The sequence below is a fragment of the Cervus elaphus genome, chromosome X (assembly GCF_910594005.1).
Source record: "Cervus elaphus chromosome X, mCerEla1.1, whole genome shotgun sequence".
In the NCBI taxonomy this organism is placed as follows: Eukaryota; Metazoa; Chordata; class Mammalia; order Artiodactyla; family Cervidae; genus Cervus; species Cervus elaphus.
The window spans coordinates 63,482,432-63,504,346 of NC_057848.1; the positions used below are offsets into that span (position 1 = coordinate 63,482,432).

The following is a 21,915-nucleotide window of genomic DNA, read 5'->3' on the forward strand; positions in this document are numbered from 1 at the left end:
GATTAATTAAAATACTATACAAGGAAGTGCTTTGTAAATGACAAACTACCATTCAAATGTTATTACTATTGTAATCATCCCTGTCCTAGGTCCTACAGCTTAAAGCTTGCCAGTCAGTTTACCTAAATAAATGATAATCATACACTCCCACCTTTCGCCACTAGGTGGCAGGCGAACTGCTTTGATAAAATGCTGAGCAAGTTGGGGCTATTAAAACCACAGAGATGCTGCGGTTTGTGAGGCGGTGTAGCAGCGCACAAAGGGTGAATTAGAACTGTGAAAAGCAGAGGTGGCCGGTATTGTTAAAACCAATCTCATTCAAACGCCATTGCTTTCAATTTACCAAAATTTTGTATCCATAAAAATCTGGTCTTTTTCTAAACTACTAGAGAAAGGACAGCCAAGCAAATAGTTTCTGCAAATGAGGAAAATGTTTAGTACAGAGTTATAGCTGACAGAGTTACTGATTATTGGTATCATCACTTTACAGGCAATGGTTTCATCCATATCAGAGGTTGACAGACTTCTGTAAAGGCCCAGATAGTACGTATTTCTGGTTTTTCAGGTTGATTCATCTCTGTTGTGATAACTCAAATTTGCTTTTATAGCCTGAAAACAGCCCAAGGCAGTAAAAAAAAAATGGTTTGGCTGAGTACAATAAAACTTCAATTATGGATACTGAAATTTGAAATACATATAACTTTCACTTGCCACAAAATATTATTCTTCTTTCGATTCTTTTCTACCATTGAAAAGTGTGAAAAACCATTCTTAGCTCAAAAGCACCCAAGAAGTAGTTGCAGGCCTGACCGGCCCCCAGGGGGCAGTTTGCAGATCCCTGTATGAATACCCTTAACTACCCGATTGGACAAGCTCTTCAATTAATATAAATAAGCTTTTTACTGCTTTCCTAATAAATATTTCAAAGTGACTATTCTTTTTTGTGTATAAATTATTAAGAGTCCTTGTGATATTTTTTGCCTACCTCTCCATGTAGACTTGTGTCTTGTTTGTTGAATTATAAACAAAATAATTCAAGTAGTCATTGCATTATTCTTAAAAGTTGCCAGAAAAAAAAACAGACAGGACACCCTGTTAAATTTATATTTCAGTTAAACAACGAATACTTTTGAAAGTGTAAGTGTGTCCCACATACTGTAAAGGACATACTGCATGAAAAAATATTTGCTGTTTATCTGAGATTCACCTTGAACTGGGTGACCCGTGTTTTTATTTGCTAAATCTGGCATTGGTTCTTGTATTTAGGGACTTTGGGATGCATTGACTAAGGCCTGAAAAATGACCAAAAATCTGAAGACAGGCCTCCTGAAGCAAAGTATGTCTTTGGAGCTTTGAGGGACATGTGCACCTTAACACGTAAAAACAACTGTGTGGCGTAAACAGCCCTGTTTCACATCCATTTTTATTTTTCCAGAAGTATTTGTTTAGCATTCTTAGCTGCCAGTCTCAGACAAGCTTTGTAAGAAGCCTGGAGTAATCAGCGGACAGGCATTTTTAGAGAGCATCAGAGAAACTCGGGGTCCTATTAAGGAGCTGAGTGGAAACAACAAATTCCACCCCACCCCATTCCCGCCCCGCGCTGGTATTCTGAGGGGCTGGACTTATTTTTGGCCAGATCCCACCAGAAACCGTTTTCTTCTCTAAACTCTTGTGCATGCCTCTTGATGGCGATTTCAAGGCTGCCCAGGCAGCGATTGGTGGAGTTTGCTTTGAGGGCGTATTTGTTCGGAGGCACCCCTGGTACTGCATGTTGGCTCAGATTTCATTTGCTGGGTGACTTTTCACGAAAGACACCGAATGCTACATCCTACCCAGATCTGATGCTCGGTCCAGCTTTAAGAGTTGCCGCCCGCCCAAGGGACTGTTACAGACCCTCACGGAGTCTAATCCCTTGGGCCCTGAGACCGAGTTAATCAAGACTGCCTCTCGGCCGCCGCTGCGGGAACCGAGCGGCTTGGGGTGGGGAGATCGAGGTGGTGTTCTGACCCACAGTCATCGATCGGGTCGGGAGTGACAGCACGCGGTTCTCCCATCCGTGCGGGGGATGCGCCCGCCACGCGCCGAGGAAGTGGGCCTCTCTTGGGGGGCAGTTCTCTCCCGAGAGCCGCCGGATAATCACGGCGGCGCGGAGGGGAGCTGCTTCCGAGCCGGCGCCCTGCAAACGCGAGAAGAGTCCTCCCCAGCGGGAGCGGGGCGGGCCTCGGCTGTTAGCAGAGGAGATCGCGGAGTCTGGAGCAGCCGAACCAGGTGAGCAGCCGTCCTTTCGGTATTCTCCTTGAACCAGACTGGTTGCCCTCGGGGGGTGGGGGCAGGCTGCCTCCAAATTAGCCGAGCGAGCGAGTCGGAGTATCGTCGGCTCCCGAGCTGCTTCCAGCTACGCGATCACACTCATCGCCAGGGGATTTGAGTTGAGGCCCAAAATTTAAGGGGCAGGGGACAACGAGATACTCAGGAATGAAGATGAAAGTTTTAATGCAATACCTTTAAAGTGCAAAGTTAATGCTAAAAATATTCCAAGAAGAACAAAGTATGAAAATATGACCTAAAGGCATGATCCGAGCCTTACTTGGGAGGGACTTGACCCTGCTCGCCTCACCCTAACCCCCGGCTTGGCAAGGCAACTTCACAGTGATTCCCTCCGCTCTCGTGGTCCCAACTCCTAACCCTCTGTGGTTTTTATTTCTTGCTCTTCCGGTTGCAATGGGCTGGGGCTTAAGTTTGTCTGTGCCTCCTTGGCTGCGGGGGAGGCAAAGAGACTGCGGCTTCCCCACCCGGGCTTTGCTCAAGGAGGCCGCAAGGAAGGTGTGGCGGGCGGAGATGGAAGGTGAGAGCTTACCTAAGGGCCTCAGGTGCAAGACTCCGCATTCATTGCAAACTCAAAACAAAACAAAAAACCCCACGGAAGTGAGGCACAGAAGGAAGCGGTGTTCCCTTAATTAGGGCTGAGGAACCCATTCAGAACTGGGCTGAATATAAATACCTTCCTTAAAGGACCCACAAGAGGCTGGGAAGGGCTTTTGAAATGGCTTTGTCGAAAAAGGGATGTCTCTGAACTTGGGGAAGCCTTATTCCTTGCGGGCCAGCCACGAACGTTTCCTGGCATTGCAATTCAGTCTGAGATTGCAATGATAAAAACACCTTTAATGAGGATCACACTCCAACATTTGCAGTGCGTGTCGCCGTATCTTACCGCTTCTAACTCTCCTAGCAGGTGGCCAGAGACTCCGCTAGGCGCTGGCTAAAAATCGCCTTTCAATGGTCTCTATCCCTTGAAACTTTTTTTTTGGCTGATCTTTTTTTTTCTTCTTATTGTTCGCTGTCCTTAAGGTTGTTTGTTGTTCAGTTGCTCAGAAATGTCCGACTCTTTGCGACTCCATGGATTGCAGCATGCCAGGCTTCCCTGTCCTTCACCAACTCCCAGAACTCATGTCCATCGAGTCGGTGATGCCATCCAACCATCTTGTCCTCTGTTGTCCTCTTCTCCTCAATCTTTCCCAGCATCGGTATCTTTTCTAATGAGTCAGTTCTTCGCATCAGGTGGCCAAAGTATTGGAGCTTCAGCTTCAGCACGAATCTTAAGGTTGTGGGTGTTTAAATGGTGCATCAAGCCTGAACTTGGGAGATGTCCTGATTGTATTCCAGATTGGGATGAGGCTGGCCACTGGGTCCTTGATTGCCAGATTCCTTAAAGAGTTCCGTAACTGAAAGCTTTCTTTTGTCTTATGAAAACTGGTGAAAATGAGGTCAAGAGGCCAAGCAAATGGAGGAGATAGGGAAACTATTGTTTATATTTATGTGCCTCTTCTTTAAAAAAAAAAATCTTTGGAAGCTTTGGGTGTGTCCAGTCCTCCAAAAGAACAGGGAAAAAGGTGAAATTTGTTGGAGCGCTTGTCTGATTCTTGCTAAAATGAGTTTGCTTACCTTGTGTGTGTGTTAGTCGCTCCGTCATGTCCAACTCTTTGCGACCCCATGGACTACAGCCTGCTAGGCTCCTCTGTCCGTGGAATTTCCCAGGCAAGAATACTGGAGTGGGTTGCCATGCCCTCCTCCAGGGGATCTTCCTGACCCAGGGATCAAACCCCAGCCTCCTGCATTGCAGGCAGATTCTTTACCATCTGAGTCACCAGGGAAGCCCTTACTTTGAGGAGCTTACCTTCAGAAGCTTACCTTGAGGAGCTATTAACTCAACATTCCGCTTAACATAAAAGGGGAAGTTCTGTGAGCTGTTGCATTCCTTCTCCTCCCGGATTTAGCTGTTCCTCTCTGTAGCCAACAGAGGGCACTGTGACTACATAGACTCCATTTTGACATTTTTGGGGGGGTCGGGGTGGGGGGTGGGGAGGAGAATTTTCAGAGATATAAAGATTGCTTGGATCCAGAAAGAAATGTACACTATTTTCCATGAAATTTTAGTGGGGAAAATAGATTATTATTTAAGAACATTGGATGTCCATTTGATTAATAACCCATCCAAACAGAAAAGGAAAGTGAAGATGTTTCATAACTGTCTTTGTTACCAAGGATTGAAATAGCAAGAACAAAATAGCTATGTGATAATGAATATCAGCAGGATGTCCCTAAATTATTTAGGACACAACTAGTTAGAACTTTTTCTCCTAGGAATGTTTGTGCTGAGACCTAGTAACAGGGAAGAATAGGTCTGATTTACCCTAAATACCTGCTTTTCTGTTCATTGCAAGCATAAACCCTTTCATTAATATCAGGACAGTTAAACACAACTCCACTTCACCAAAGAAATCTGTCATTGGAGGCCCTCCATGATTTTCCTCAACAGACTTCCAATTTCGTGTTTTGACTACCCACTTGTCCCAGGTGGCTCAGTGGTAAAGAATCTGCCTGAAATGCAGGAGGTTTGATGCCTGGGTTGGGATGATCTCCTGGAGGAGGAAATGGCAACCCACTCCAGTATTCTTGCCTGGAAAATCCCATGGACAGAGGAGCCTGGCGGTCTACAGTCCATGGGGTCACAAAGAGTTGGACATACTTAACAACTACACAGCAGCAACATCCACTTCAGCCGCCCCATGTTTCAGCCTCATCTAACTGAATCTCCATACTTCCCTAGCAGTTCCTTTAGCCCTCACCTCCCCCTCACTCGCCCCTTCCATTAACACTGGAAATCCTACCCATTCTTCAAAGTCCAATTCAAATGCTGACCCTTTGTGAGTGTTGCATGTAGCTCTTACTCTCTCTACTATAAGCATTTGTGCAATAAAATGAGGATCTCTTCTGTTCCAGATACTGTCGAGATATTCACAAATGATGAATACACAGGGAAATGTCACTACAGGGAAATGTTTGTGCTGTAACCAGAGCAAGCGTGGGAGGGAGGCTCTGAGAGCTTTGATCAGTGCTTCCCAGTCAGTGAGTGCTTTTCAGATAGGTGGAGGGAGCAGGGAAAGCCTCCTGTTAGAGGTGATACTTGAACTAGTGTTAAAGCTTAAGGAAATCTGGATGACTGAAACAGCCTCTTAACTGGCTGACTTGTAGATTACAGAGGATGAAGGGAAGAGGTAGTGAAAGATGAGATGGGGAAAGTAGGCAGGAGCCATTGTACAGAGGAAGTTGAGTTTTATTCAATAAGCCATGGGGACGTCTTTCATGGGAGTGATTTAAAGTGGAGGAAGTACTGGATCAGATCCCACATTTAGAAAGGTTGCTCTGGAGGCAGTGTGGCCCACAGGGTTGAATGGCAGACAGATTTAGAAATTTATATCACTCTTCAGATGAGGAATGAGAAGGGCCTGGACCACTGTAGATAAAGTAGGAATGGACATGGGAATTCCCTGGAGGCCTAGTGGTTAGGACTCAGCACTTGCACTGCAGTGACCGGGGCCCAATCCCTGGTCAGGTAAGTAAGATCCCACATGGCCAAGAAAATAAAAGAAATGTACAGAAAGGGGCAGATTAGGCCCGCATAATCCATAATCCATTGTTTGCAACTCTTATATGAGGCTTCCTACCTTTATAGTGTGTTCTATTTATCTGCCCTAGCAGACTAAGTTCCTTGAGATCAAGATTTTTTAATTCATTTCTTTATTCCTCAGGTCACGTGGCCTTGTCCATGATAAGCACTTTTGTCAGCATAAGTTGATTGAAGAGAATGAATGAATAGCTGAAATTTTTGATCGTGAGGATCTACTTTTGAAGTGCTGTATTATCGCCCTTTGGTCTCAGAAGTCAGTTGAATGACATCTTTGTTTAACATATTAGTAAATGCATTGTGGGTAGTTTATAAGTTTTGAAAAAAAAAAGATTTCTCATGGAAACCTCACCATTGGTTACCATTTATGAGTATTATACTTTAAAATGTTAAATGATTTTGATGGTCTGTACTTTTTGAGCTCACCACTTGCATGTGTGTGTATGTTTTAAGATTTTTGAAGGAGATTTTTTTTTTGAAGGAGATTTTGAAGGATATTAGTTCTGCACAATTTTTACAAAAGCAAACCCCTTGTAACCAAATGTCCTTTCATAACAGAAGCTGCAACGAACTCAGTCTTATTGTCCATACAAATTCTCAAAGGATGTGATGTTTTATAAAATTCTTTGTTCTTGGTGAAATTGCTAACAGGAAAAAACATCCTGAGATCCTTCTGCCCTTTTGGGCACTTGAACAGGGTGAGCCCCAGCTCATAACTACAAAGCTCAACCAGCCAGGCTCTATTTCTCCTCACAGAGGATGCCAGGCATTCTCAGATTCACAAGGACTAGAAGAATGATGTTACACTATCTAGCTAAATGTACTTTGGAAAAATACCTTGCTAAGAATTGCACTTGGTTATTCTATTATTTATTATCATCCTAATGAAAGGTTGTTGCTAAGCCATGAAAGATGCCAGGATTCTTGACCTCCAGAGGAGAGGAATTCAATCTGGGGCCAGTGATAAGGCTTGATCACTCAGAGCTTTTGTGTAATAAAGTTTTATTAAAGTATAAAAGAGATAGAGAAAGCTTCTGACATAGACATCAGAAGGGGACAGAAAGAGTGCCCCTTTGCTACTTGCTATTTTTTAGCAGGGAAGTTATATACCTACTAGCAGGCTGCTAATTAGAGAAAGGAAATGTCTCAAAACTCAGAGAGTGGCACCAGGCCCCTCACCCACAACATGCATTTTGAGATAACATTGGCACAGGGTGAGTCATCCCGGGCTATAAGAAGATTGACATGAATCTTGAAGAAAGGCAGGTTTCCAAGCAAATACATAGTATCATTAACATAGCTTAAGAGAATATTTGCATGAGGAAAACATACTGATTTGTCAAGTTGGTTCTCTCTTAGTCAAAACTGACTTGCTTTATATAAAGTAATAGGAACTGGCTGAAGCATTTATGCCTAATGATAATTTTCATATGGACCCTGACCACTGAGAGGTCAAGATGGCAGCTCACAGGATTTAAGTTAATTCTAGGTTTCTTACCTCATAAAAATGGACAGTGGTGTTTAAATTCCAAGGCAATTGTTGTAGCATTAAAATAAGTATGTTTTGAAACTTAAAAAAAAAAAAAACGACTTGAAGAAAGAGTCTAAGGTAAATACACAGTTCATTAACATAGCTTAAGAAAAACTTTTCCATAAGAAAAATGCATTGGTTAGCTCAAGGCATGAGAAAAGTTAAGTTCAGGTGGAACCAGGTGTCCTCATGGCAACTGAGAATTTAAAAAGAAATCTCCTTTTAATTTTGTATAGAGAAGGGAAAAAAATCTGACACTTGCAGTTTGTTTCCTCTTGCCACTTAAGAGAGAGATAAAAAAACGTCCGACACTTGAAGCCTATTTCCTCTGTTTGGGGGCCCCTAGCCTTCCTGACTGTTACCCTCTCACTAAAAGCTTCAAGTCTGTACAGCTTGCAGAACTGAAAGCTAATGTGGGACGTTTACTTCAGAGTCTTTATTCTTCACATTAACTTGGCTCCAGCATCATGAAAAAATGACATATCCTTAGAAAAGTCAGAGAACACAGGATTAAACTCTGACCCAAAGTGAATTTTATGGGTAGAAGTATAGCTATCATTGGAAAGTTGGTTGAATGAAGTTTTACCCAGTGATTTTGCTAAATATAGAGTCATGTCATTCTCCCTACCTGGAGTTTCAGTTTTTGATGCTCTTATTTGCATGCATAAAATGTATTTTGTGTGTTTTTAGTTTTATATGTTTTTTTTATCCTCTTAGGGGAAGGTTTTTAAAAGCAAAGCATGAAACATTTGACTACATAAATATTTGAATTGTCTTTATGGCAAAAGACAAAATAAATGACTGGCTTGGAGAAAATGTTTACAATATAGAATTTAAAATGAGAATTCCTTAATATGCTAATGGATTTCCAGGTGGCTGAGCGGTAAAGAATCTGCCTGCCAATGCAGGAGATCCTTGGGTCTGGAAAATCCCCTGGAGAAGGAAATGACAACCTGCTCCAGTATTCTTGCCTGGAGAATTCCATGGACAAAGGAGCCTGGTGTGCTACATTCCTTGGGGTCACAAAGAGTGGGATGCAACTGAGCAACTGAGCGCGCGCACACACACACACACACACACACGATATGCTAATAGTGCCTACAAATCATTAAGAAAAACATTAAAAAGTGGGCAGAGGATATGAACAGACAATTTAAAGATGAAATAGAAATGGCTTACCATATGGAAAGATGATGAAAGAAATGAAAATTAAAAATGAGATACTTTGTGATTCACCTTCTGCTTGCTACAGATTGCAGAAGCGGATAGTATTTTATTTTGGTGAATATATGGGGGAAAAGAACGCTTATCCACTCTTAGTGAGCATGAAAATTGGTCTAACTTTTGTAAGGGCAATTTGGCAGATAGTATTATTATTATTATTCCACATTTCTGTTCTCCTGACTAGCTTCTAAGCTACTTGTGCAGACTGCTTCTGTTCCTGTCTTCGTTTCCCATTTTTGTGTCTGTTTTTTCCTAGGTGGTGATACTTGTTCTCATCTCAGCCTGGTAGCCTGACCTTGACTCCTGAGTTCTGTGATGCCTTGACAACTGCAAGTCATTCTCATATGAAATTTGAGTTTACCTGGTCTGCACCTTTGAGAGTTTCAGAACAATATGCAAATTCCAGTTACCATCATGCTGTCTTGTTGAGTATCTCACATGACAGGACCAACATTTGGGTTGCTTGCTGGTACCCTGGTTCTTCTACTGTTTCTTCCTTCTGCTGCCGTCAATCGCACACATGTATAGTCATGCCAAAGCTACTTTACCCTTTTTATTTGTCTTGTGAATGTTGTCATTTGCTCTTTATATGTTAGTGCTGTGTATTGCTCAGTGACAGAAAACTTTCAATAGCTGTAATTTTGTGTAAGTTTGAATAAGAATGGTATCCAAGCAAAAAACCAAGAAGGTAAATGATAGAGAGGCAAGAAGGGTGAAGAGGACAAAAAAGGTGGCAAACAAAATGAGAATTCTTGAAATGCTTGATAATGGTGAAACCAAGACCTCTGTAGGGCATTTTTGGGTGCTAATGAATCAATAAAGAAAAATGAGAAAGCTATTAAGGCCAGTGCATGAGGGGCACACCAGAATCATTGAGAAAATATGACAACTCAAAATGCCAAAATAGAAAAAAAGGAAAGAGATTTGCATTTGTGGCTTCTAAAACAGAAAAGGCTTAATAGAGCTCTTTCTGTGTGTAAAATCTGCTAACAAGCATCACAAACATGCAAATTTAAATTTTGATCTGGATGGAAAATTATAAAATTTATCATGAGTAGTAGGTGGTGGGATAGGTTTAGGAACCGCCATGGTCTGTATGAAAAGACATGGCTTGCAGAGGAAGCAGATCATGAAGCCACTGCAGAATATTGAAGGAACGGATAGAAAAAAATGTCTATATGCCTGAACAGGTCTACAATGCTGATGAAACAATCTTGTTCTGGAAGCGCATGCCCCTACTTGCACATCTGTTGCAAAGGAGGAGACAAAGACCAGAGGCTTGAAGCCTGGGAAAGATAAGCTCCAAAGTTCTTTGTTCCAATGCTTCTGGTGACTGTCTGACTAAACCCGTGCTGCTTCACAAGTTCCGAAATTCTTGCCCTCTTAAAAGAAAATGCCAGAAACCCTTTTCTGTGTATATGCAGGGAAGCCATAAGATATGGATCACTGAGAAATTCTTTTTGGATTGGTTTTTGAAGTGTTTTGTTCCTGAGGTTAAACAATATTTAAACCAAAAACATCTTGAATTCAAATTGTTGCTGATTCTGAACATGGCTCCCACTGATAAAAATGTGATAGTAAATGCTGATCTTTGTGTTAAAGTCATCTCCATTTACCCCAGTACAACTCCATTCCTTCAACCCATGCACTTGGGAGTATATTTGACTACCTGGCAACTCTTAGGAGAGAGACACCTGAAATTACTGTGAAAGTTGCTTGGCAAAATTTCTCCATATGTAATAGTTTAATGATAGTAGAAGAGTCAGTGAGAGAAATAAAACAATCAGCCCTTAATGGAGCCTGGCAGAAATTTCAGAATGAGGTTGTAACTAATTCTGAAAGTTTCCTTCCAGTGCCAGAAGAAACTGAAAATGTTGTAGCATCTGCAAAATGATTGGGTGGTGAAGGATTTGAAGACAGTGAATTAAGTGACATTGCTGAACTATTAGATTCTCACCCTCAGAAGATAGTTGAGAAATATTTCAACTGTCAGAGACGTGATCACATCACAAGTTGATGAAAGAGGTCAGTATAGGTTAACTTCCAGAACTTGAAGAATGTTGAAGCACCCACTCTGCAAATCAAATTGCCGTGATGATTCAGAGAAAAGAGATTCTTTGGTGGAATATTTATTGACTTTCAGGCAAGGCTTAAATGATTACCCACAACCTTATAAAGGCAGGAATAAGAAACCTTCAAACAAAGGCCAGTAAGCGTTTTCTCTATGCTTGGTTCAATAGGGAGAAGAGGCTGGACCATCGGACTGCATCATGCAAACCCATTCTACAAATAGCAGACAGAACGACCTCATACAGACAGTGGAACCCTGGGATTCAGGCTCTGACAGCTTTGATGATGTGATGATCCATGCAGGAGACTGAGCTTACTCATATGCAGATAAAATCCTGTTTTCTCCATTCTTTCCCTGTCACTACTGTGATGATCGGCCTTTTCAGTGATGTTATTCTTCACCTTGAGCTCAGAGAGAAATAGAAATTAGTTGCCCACCAATAACAATTGCTAATGTAAAATCGTAAAACTCCATCAAGGCTCACTTTACTTAGTGTTTTATTCTGATGAACAAACCAATTGTCTGGGCTTTTATAATACTCCCTTCCCTCCCCCAATTTCCCCCCAAAACTTATAAATTCCTCCAACACAAATTCCCCTACAAGGAGGGTTTAAGTAACTCAACTGTAGGACCTAAGGAGGGGGCTACTCAGTTTGATAAGTCTTTGACCCTAAAATTTATTTTAACTCTGTTTAAGCCTAACTTGCTGTCTCAACAAAAAGGATACAAATCCCCTTGTTAATTCATTTGGTATAAGTTCATTTGTTTTGCAGCAGTTGTATAAGGTACCGAAAGGCATGGTGTGTCCTGGAAGGCAGTACATTTATAGTGGATTCCTGGATTTACTTTGGTACCTAATCAAGGAGGAGAAGCTGCAAGAGTTCATTGCCATCCATCCTCTCTGTTCTCATATCTGGTCTTCCAAGTGATTTAAATGGTTGAATATCCTCTTCCCTAAAGTTGGTAGAAATCCAGTAAGTTTTCCCCTAGCCTGGAAAATCTGAAAGATAGGTCCCCTATATCTGAGTTTGCAGTGATCAGAGAAAGGGGACAAGAATACAAAAGTTAAAAGTCTTGGCTTGTGTAGTTACAGTTGGGATGACAGACATTCCTCAACATGTTCCAAAGAGGCAGATGAGTGTTGAAAACCCATTATTGGGTGATAGGGACCTAAGGACTCACCACAGTGCCAGGGTAGCTTACACTCTTCTCTAAGTCACAGTGGTTTTCAACACTGGCTGCCCATCAAAATTGTTATGGGGAACTTCAAAAGCAGATTTCTGGGATCTGTCCCTAGACGTGCTAAATTGGGGATTAGGCCAGCAGCTGTTGATTTTGAAAGCTACTCAAGCAGTTTTTTAATAGAGTCATGGCTGGAAACCACTGCTGTTGAAAACCATAATTATGATAGAAAATATACCACAAATGATAGTGAGCCCAGAGGGCAGGAAACCTCTATTCCAAGTTTCTGCTCTGCCACAGGCTCAGTGGATGCTCTTATTCGAATCATCCTACTCTTTCCTTATCTGTCCAAGGAGAGAATAGGAACACTTGGTCTCTGAGGTCCTTCTATCCCTGACATTGTTACCTTGAGAGAAAGGTACATCAGCCTCATTGGTTGATTTTGAGACTACCTAAGCCCTTTCATAGAGATCAAGTTAAGTAGTAATACTACTGTCTTGTACTCTTGTTATTTTAAAAATGGTTCTTGCGACTCAGGCTTTCTTATGTTTTACTCCCTCTCAGAAAACAGTTAGTCACAGATGCCATAGAAGAAAGGGAAACCAACGTAACATCAACTCTGAGTTACAGGGTTTGCATTATATATATAATGCATAGACATTGTCAATAAAACGAGATATTTTGTTTCGTTTCCATAAACCAGAGCAGAGAAATATGTTAACTGTTTCAAGTTTCCATGGATAACTGGGGTACTCTTAATCATACCTAGAGGCAAATATTTTTAAGTGAATGATTGTTTTATCAGTATAATCAGCAGTTCTATATGGTTTTAAAGAATGTAGTTTCTTGATAAGTTTATCATTTATTGACATTATTGCATTGGCAAGTTTTTGTCTTAATTTGACCAGAATTAGAGAAATAAAACTTTAAGTTGAATAGCATCCATCAGGAACTGTTAATATAAAATAATACAATGGGAAACTGACTATTATATGATTCTGGTGGTGGTAGGAATGCCTAGACTTTGGCTTGATATATGGAAACATTTGTCTAGGGCCTAGACCATTTGAAAATACTGGGGTAGATCTAATTCTTGTTTATGGCAATATCCATTTCAAATAATTTAAGAAATATCACTGATGAGGGTAAAAGACCATTTTAATATGGTTCAGTCTAGCAAGTCAGCAGAGCTTCCGAGGTGGCTCAGTGGTAAAAGAATCTGCCTGCCAGTGCAGGAGATGCAAGAGATCGGGGTTCCATTCCTGGGTCAGGAAGATCCCCTGGAGAAGGGAATGGCAACCCACTCCAGTATTCTTGCCTGGGGAATCCCATGGACAGACGACCCTAGTGGGCTACAGTCTATGGGGTCACAAAGAGTCAGACACGACTGAGTGACTGAGCACACACAAGTCTGCAGAACACAGATGTGAAAGTTGGTTTAGGCTAAGTGGTAGAAATAGAAGTTAACGATAATAGCGCCATGTACATGGGTGTTCCTTTTTCCTTTTTCCTTTTTTAAGTTAAGACTAGTTCCTAAAATTGAAGAACTGAAATTTCTTTTGGTATATTTTATATACAGTTTGAATGGAAAGGATCTTTCTGTTGTCAAATGGCTCAGGTAAATTCTGGTCTTCGATTTTATGAAGTACATGGAAATTTCCTTCTTTACAGACATATTTAACAACTGGCAAAAAGAAAGAAAAGAAAGACAAAATGGGTAGAGAGAAAAGATAGCTCAGGTTGCTGAAATTCGTAGAAAATATTAGAAAACTGGCATTACATTTAAAAAGAGCATTTTGTTTGCTTAAAATCTTTTAAGATCAAAATGCAAAGAAGGCTCTTTAAACTACACATTTGGATTATATAGCTGCCAGCACCTGAATGCTAATAAAGGGCTTCTACAGTGTGTACAGTCTCAAAGAGTGTATGGGTCATGTTTGTGCTATGAAATACATTACTCACTGAACTTTACATAGTTTTATTACCTTTTAATGGCCTTTGATGTCAGTGTGTTATGGTTGTTTTCCTGAGAGTTCAAAAATAAATATGTGCTATGCTCTGGGGAACTATAAAATCAAGTAGAAAATAGGTGAAAGGATAAATAGTACATTTCATTAACAAACATGGAGAGTAGTTAAATATGAATCTAGTGTGCTTGAGATGTTGCACTTCATTTTTCTTGCATTACTACATAAAGCCAAAGATATAATCAACCTATCATTGCAAAGACCCAGAGTTGGTTCTTGATTAACTGGCAGTGGTATGATGAGTGGCCTAAGGGCATGAACATGGGACTTAGAGTGAGGGCTTTGCCAATGACTTCTTGTCTGCCCTGAACTGGGGACTCCCTCTCTTTGGGTGAGTGGTACTTAGTCCTGGCAGAATAACCTTTGGCCTGTCGAGGCGTGAGAAATTAACGTGGGTCTTAAGCTTGGGAATCAGGTACAGATATCTGCCTGCTTGCAATCCTGTCCCTGCCAATTAACAGCTATGTAACTGTGGCCATGTTTTTAAACCATTTCAGACTTCAGTTTCTGATCTGTAAAATGGGGTTGAAAATACTTACCTTATAGGATTGCTATGAGGTTGTATATTTTGTTTAACACAGTGCCTGGCATAAAGTAAATGCTCAATAGTTGTTGCTATCACTGTTATTTTAATGTGAATAACCATTAAAGAACTAGAATATGATCATTCACTATCTTTGCCAAATTTTATCTGATTTCTTCAAAATAAGTTATACATGATGGTCTCACGAAGAGAGGAGTAAAAATCTATGTTAAATATTTCTGTTTGTTTGCTTGCGAAGGATACCTGACGATAATTCCTTAGTCCCTGTTATACCTTGACCTTAGTGATTTCATATGATATATTTAAAATGTGGTTATTTATTTATATAGCAATTAAGGGTAATGACTTTTCTCACATGGATGTATTTCTATTCTTTAAAAAATAATCCATCCACTTGGTTCCACTTTTAAGATAACTAAGTGACTCTGTTAATAGGAGCCAAAGATAAAGCTATATGGGACCTTAAGCTATATAGACCTTTGTGTGCTTAAACCACAAAGTATTAGTTCAGCTGCCTTTGAGAGAAATTGGATGTCTAAGTGATCTTACTAGATGAGAACAAGACAGTTCCTCATAACTAGCTTCTGAACTTCTTTGTATTGTATTTCATGTATTCTGTGATAGCATTCAAGCAGTTTGAAATAGTTGCATTTAGAATGCTAAGTATTCATCGTAACACAGATGCTATGTCTGCTGAGCAACAGAAATGTAATTCAACTTAATTCAACTATAATGGCCTCATAACTCACATCCCATCCAACCCTTTAAGTGTTTTAACTTGGAGTCTTTGGTGTTCTAGTTATATTTATATATATAATAATAGTCTTTGGCATTCAACATCTTGCCACTTGACTAACTTTCCTTGTGCAAACTCTGATTCTGGTACTTTCTTGTTCAAAAATCATCAGCGACTGCCCATTGTCTATATATTCACCCACTTAACCTTGAAGTCTGGGCCCAATCTCAGTGTACCTTAACCAGTTTTGTCTGCCAGTGTTTCCTTTTTGCAATATAAATGATAGTCCCTCCCTTCCTCAGCCCTGTCTTTAGCTATAGCTCAATTCTGATCTCTTAACTTATCAGTCTCTGGTGAGTAAGACCAGAAATCAGAAACTTATTATTTGAAGCCAGAGTGCCTGAGATTAGCCTACCAAGCTATAATCTCCTTCCTGTTCTCCTCCATCACTGCAAACACCTAGAGATTATTTGGCAGTGGTAGAATGACAGGAACATAGGACTTAGAGTGAGGGCCTTGTCACTAGGTCCTTGGCTGCCCTAGGCTGGGGACTCTCTCTCTTTTGGTGGGTGATGCTTAGTCTTGGCAGAATGACCCTAGTCTGTAGTGGTGAGTTTCTTCTTTTAAAAAAAAATATTTGTGTGTGACTTTCTTCTTAAGCTTCCAACCTACTAAATTAGGGCATCCTCACTGAACCCTATCCCCCTGAGCTGGGGCCTTGAATACTACCCACTTAATTTTGGCTCTGAATACAAATCTCCTTGTTGAGGGCCCTGAAACAATTAATCAGAGATCTAAACTTCATTCTTAGGTTCTTGCCAGCTTTGTCTCCTGAATAGCATCTCATGCATAGGATCTTTATTTACCGCTGGGCTCCAAAATGCTCTATCTACTCTTTTCCATGAGTGCTAGGCTAGAATGTACTTAAGTTTACCACACCCTAAATGTGGTATCTAGAGCTGGGCCTGGCAAACTAAGGCCCTTGAGTCAAATCTGGCCCAGCTCATTTATGTGTTTTCTAAGGCAGCACTACAATGGTAGAATTGAGTAGTTGCAACAGAAACCACATGGCCTGCAAAACCTTAAATATTTACTCTCTGATCCTTTACAGAAAACTTTTGCTGACCCCTGATCTAAAGCCAGGTGGTTCCCCTGGCCATGTCTTTTCTTGTTCTTTGATAATTCCTCATTCTTGTGCTGTCAGTCGATAAACCCCCAAAATCCCAGTTCACTGAAGCTATGAAGTATGTTCCAATCCATTGAAACTACTTACTTTTAATTGAATTTGCCTGTTTCCGCTTTGTCATCTTCCTAAAAAGTCCTTTCTCTGTGTTTTACTTTTTAGTGGAAGAGATGCTATATTCATAAAGACTATTAGTCTTATGTCTTTTGATGTTACATCAGGTCCTAGTATGAAAGTCTCTCAACTTTGCCAATATTTTTCAATATGACCTTCCAATAGCTCTAATTAAAAAGGACTAACATTAGTCCTTTTAGTTTTTCAGTGTCTCTAATATCAGGTCTTCTGAGCTATGTGTCTTTTAATATCTCCAGTTGCCAGATCTTCTAGATCTTCTACATGTTACATTTTCCATGTTTTCTACTCTCTGGCCTGCAGCATCTTCACTGCCAATGTTTTCTAATCTCCTCAATATCAGGGTCTTCTAATATGTCCAAAAATTAATCTTCTAATTCTATGTCTTGCCTTTCAGGGTCCAGAGTTCTAAATGCCATTTTTTCCCATGTTCCCAATCCACCAATGCCTCCTAGACAGGTGTTCTAGAGTCCATGTATTTCATTGTGTACAAAAGTCTAGCTCTTCTAATATCTTCCAGCACATAGTTAGTTCAGTCCCTGCAATTTATAGTATCTCCTAAATCCTGATTTTACAATGTTTTGTCATCACAAGTTCCTCTAATGCCCAAGTCTTTCAATATCTCCAAGAACCTGGTCTTCTAACATTCAGGTATTCCCAACATCCTCAGTGTTTGAATAGCTCAGTCTCTTAATATCTTGATCTTTTAAAGACCAAGTGTCCTAATGTCCAGGGCTGCCAATATCCTTGACTTAAAGAATCTTGAAAATTATATCTTTGAAATTCTATGTCCTTTAGCATAAATATGTCAATATCTAGGTTTTCCAGAGTCTCCCAATATCCAGGTCTTCTGATTTTAAGATTTCTAAATGTCTAGGTCTTCTATTGTCCATATCTTCCAATGTTTAGGGCTTCCAAGGTACAGGGCTTGCAGGGTCTCCAGTTTTCAGGGCTTCCAATATCCATTAACTCCAACACTCAGGGCCTCCAAAGTCTCCAATGCCCAGAATAACAAATGTCCTCAAAATCTAAGACTTCCAATGTCTCCAACATCCTGTGCTTCCAATGTCTCCAATGTCCAGGGTTTCCAGTGGCGCCAGTGTCAAGGTCTTCCAGTGACTCTAGATCTTCCAGCAACTCCAAGTCTTCCAACTAATTCCAAGTCTTCCAGCAACATCAAGGTCTTCCAACCAAACCAGTCTTCCAGAAAATCCATGACTTCCAGTCAATCCATGTCTTCCAGCAAATATAGGTCTTCCAAAAAATCCATATCTTCCAGGAAAATCCATGTCTTCCAACAATTTCAAGGTCTTCCAGCCAACCCATGTCTTCCAGAAAATCTTTGTCTTCCACCAAATCCAAGTCTTCCTGCTAATTTATGTCTTCCAGAAAAATGCAAGTCTTCCAGTCAATCCATGTCTTCCAGAAAGAAATCCAGGTCTTCCTCTCAGTCCACGTCTTCCAGAAATATTGACGTCTTCCATCAAATCCAGATCTTCCAGAAAAATACAAGTCTTCCAGCCAATCCATGTCTTCCAGTCAATCCACGTCTTCCAGACAAAATCTATGTCTTCCACTAAATCCAGGTCTTCCAGCAAAGCCACGTCTTCCAGAAAATTCATGTCTTCCTATAACTTTCGGGTCTTCCAGCAAATCTACGTCTTCCAAATAATCCAGGTCTTCCGGACAATTCGGGTCTTCCTGAAAATCTATGTCTTCCAGAAAAGCCATGTCTTCCAGGAAATCCATGTCTTCCATCAAATCCATGGCTTCCAGAAAATCAATGTCTTCCAGCAAATATTTGTCTTCCAACAAAACTATGTCTTCCATCAAATTCATGTCTTCCAGCCTATCCATCTCTTCCAGAAAATCCTCGTCTTCCAATGAAGGTGCACCTTCCAGGAAATCCACGTCTTCCAGAAAATCTTCGTCTTCCGATGAAGGTGCGCCTTCCAGGAAATCCACGTCTTCCAGAAAATCCTAGTCTTCCAATGAAGGTGCGCCTTCCAGGAAATCCACGTCTTCCAAAAAATCCTCGTCTTCCAATGAAGGTGCGCCTTCCAGGAAATCCATGTCTTCCAGAAAATCCCTGTCTTCCAATGAAGGTGCGCCTTCCAGGAAATCCACGTCTTCCAGAAAATCCCTGTCTTCCAATGAAGGTGCGCCTTCCAGGAAATCCTTGTCTTCCAACAAAGCCACGTCTTCCAGGAAATCTTTGTCTTCCAACGAAGGTGTGTCTTCCAGAAAATCCTCGTCTTCCTACACCTCCAGGTCTTCCAGCATCTCCAGGGCTTCCAGCATCTGCTCGTCTTCCAGCATCTCTGTGTCTTCCAGCATCTCCACGTCTTCCAACATCTCCACGTCTTCCAACATTTTTACGTCTTCCAGCATCTCTACGTCTTCCTGCATCTCCGTGTCTTCCAAACAACTATTCAGTCTTCCAAAAGCAGGCTCAATATCTACGTCTTCCAACGTCTCCGGTGTACCGGTCTTCTAACATTCAGGTCTTCCAGTGTCTACGATATCCAGGTATTTTAACATGTTCCATAGTTCAGGTCTTCCAAATTTTCCCCAGATCGAGACCTTTTCAAAATTAGTATTCCCAAGTCCAAGCCTTTCCATGTTTAGATTTTTCCATAGGCAAGTCTTCCAACCTAAGTATTGCTGCTTCGAGTAGAATTAGCTTTAAAAAATTGAATAAGGCATTCCTTAAGCCTAGTAGTGTTTTTTGCTCCTAGGAAATGTGTATTCATTCTTTACAACTTTTAAAGATAGTGTTTATTAAACAGTTTCTGGAGAATAAACACACATAAGATTGCTGTGATAAGTTTTGCAAATTTACTAATGCTCCTATTTTTTAATAAAGTCAATTCCATTTGGTACAAGTGAAATTCTTATTTTAATGAGAAAAACTCCTGTTTAGAGACTTTATTATTTTAGTAAAGCTAACATATAGTGTATTCATCCATTTGTTATAACACCAATTTTTGTGGTTTAATCTTATGTTGCATAAATAATAGTAACAGCAACAACATAAACATAGCATTTGCTATGTCCAGGCACTGTTCTAAGGTCGTTACATGCATCAACTCATTTAATCTTCATAAGAACCCATTGAGGTAGATACTATCATCCCTGTTTTACAGATCAGGAAACTGGTATACAGAGGTGAATGACATAACTCTTCAGTAGTGAGAGAAATAGGTCTATGAAAGTATGTATAGACCAATAGAATATACACTGAAGTATGAGTAGAGAAAGTCCCCAAAGGAAACTGAATATATTGTGCTGCATTTACACAATGGAATATTATACAGCAGAGAAATGAGTGGACAACAGATAAACATATTATATATATAAATATGGGTAGACCAGGGGCTTCCTTGGTAGCTCAGCTGGCAAAGAATCTGCCTGCAATGCAGGAGACCTGGGTTCGACCCCTGGGTTGGGAAGATCCCCTGGAGGAGGGCATGGCAACCCACTCCAGTATTCTTGCCTGGAGAATCCCCAAGGACAGAGGAGCCTGGAGGGCTACAGTCCATGGGGTTGCAAAGAGTTGGACATGACTGAGTGACTAAGCACAGAACAGCACATCAAGTCCCAGAAGACTACTTATAATAGGATATTCTTTTTATATTAATTATTCAAAACAAGTAAAACTGAAGGATATTTTATTTAGGTGTACATATATACTAGGGATTAAAAGTATTTTATGAGACAGTAAAGGAAAGGCAATAAAAAATTCAGGATAATGGCAATTGGGATTGAGGAAAGGTGTTTAGAATAGAAGTAGGGGGAAGTCATTGTCAGTATTCTTGTGCTGCTCAGGTTTGATGGGTGAGTGGGTGGTATTCATTCTATAATTAAAACATATTGACTAATTATTGTGTGATTATTATGAAATTAAAGAACAAATCTGCATGTTCTATGACAGTGTGAATGGATGACTCATAATCCATTTCTGTGCACTTGAACTTTACAATATTTTCTTAGGCATTTATCTCTGTGTGGTGGGAATACATGTGCTTTTTGTTCTCTTGTGTCTCTTTATTCTCTGAATTTTTATAGGGAAAATACAGTATTATCTTAATTGAAAGACAAGCCTAAAATTACGATCTCAAATATGTTAAAAATGCATAATAAGGACTGAAAAGAAAAGTGGCAACAATTTAATGCTTCTGTGTGGTGAGAATTCATATCATGTTTTCTCTGTTTCCTTATAGTTTTTTAAAAAAATCCAAATGTTATAAAGTGAGCTTATGTTATTTTTCCTGTTAGAAAAATAATACATGCTTATCATAAAAGTAAAATTACAGTGCTATATAAAGTAACAGGTGAAAATATCCCTCTCCTAGTCCCACAGCCCAGAGATAGCCATGATAATTTGTTTGCTTTGTATCTCCAACTTCTTTTTCTGTTTATGTGTTCTTGTGTGTTTTATAAAGCAAAATTATTCTATGCTTGTTATTCTACAACTTGATCAACCCGCACCTCCCAGCCTTGGGATCAATAAAAAGTCATTGTAACAGCCGGTAGAGTTCTATAATAGGTGAACTACATAATTTATTCAATTTTTTCCACATGATAGGTCTTCAGGTTGTCAACAGTTTTTTTTTTAACTGTTACAAGTAATATTATAAAAACATTTCTAAAATCTATCTTTTGCACATTTAGAAATATTTTCGTAGACTAATACCTTAGAAATATAACTGCTAGATCAAAGGGTTTGAGCTAAACTGCCCTCCCGGCATGCTGGACACTATTATTCTTTTAATTTTCTGTCAGCATTTTGGATGAAAAACTGATTCTCATTCCTTTCTTTTCCCCTAATCACCAATTAAGTTAAGCATCTTTTAATATGTTTATTAGCTATTTATATTTCTTCTGTTAGAGATTGCTTGTTCATATCCTTTGCCTATTTTTCTGTTGAATCATTTGTGCTTTTTTTTTCCTTCTTGATTTGTAGGAGGCCTCTGGATATTAGAGCTGATATCCTTTCATCTGCTATATATTGCCAATGTCTTTGAAAGTTTATTTATGATGATATTTGGCATAAATTTTAATTATGTAAAAAGGGAAACATTTTAATCATTCTTTTATAGCTTCTTGGTTTTGTCTTATATTTAGGTAGGCTTCTGTAACCCAAGATTATAAAAATACTCTCCTGGGACTTCCCTGGCAGTTCAGTGGGTAAGACTCAGTGCTCCCAATGCAGGGTGCACAGGTTCGATTCCTGGTTGGGGAACTAAGATCTCACATGCCTCATGGCAAGATCAAAAAATAATCTCCTATTTTTTCTAATATTTTATATATTACTGCT

General features: G+C 40.1%; 1 long non-coding RNA gene across 1 annotated transcript; it reads left to right on the plus strand.

The window, feature by feature from the left end:
* The first annotated feature begins 1,648 nt into the window (after positions 1-1,648).
* On the plus strand, positions 1,649-13,288 carry LOC122689970. The gene is made up of 3 exons (XR_006339952.1): positions 1,649-2,268; positions 8,977-10,745; positions 10,961-13,288. It is a non-coding gene; the product is annotated as an uncharacterized LOC122689970 (long non-coding RNA).
* Positions 13,289-21,915: the final 8,627 nt, after the last annotated feature.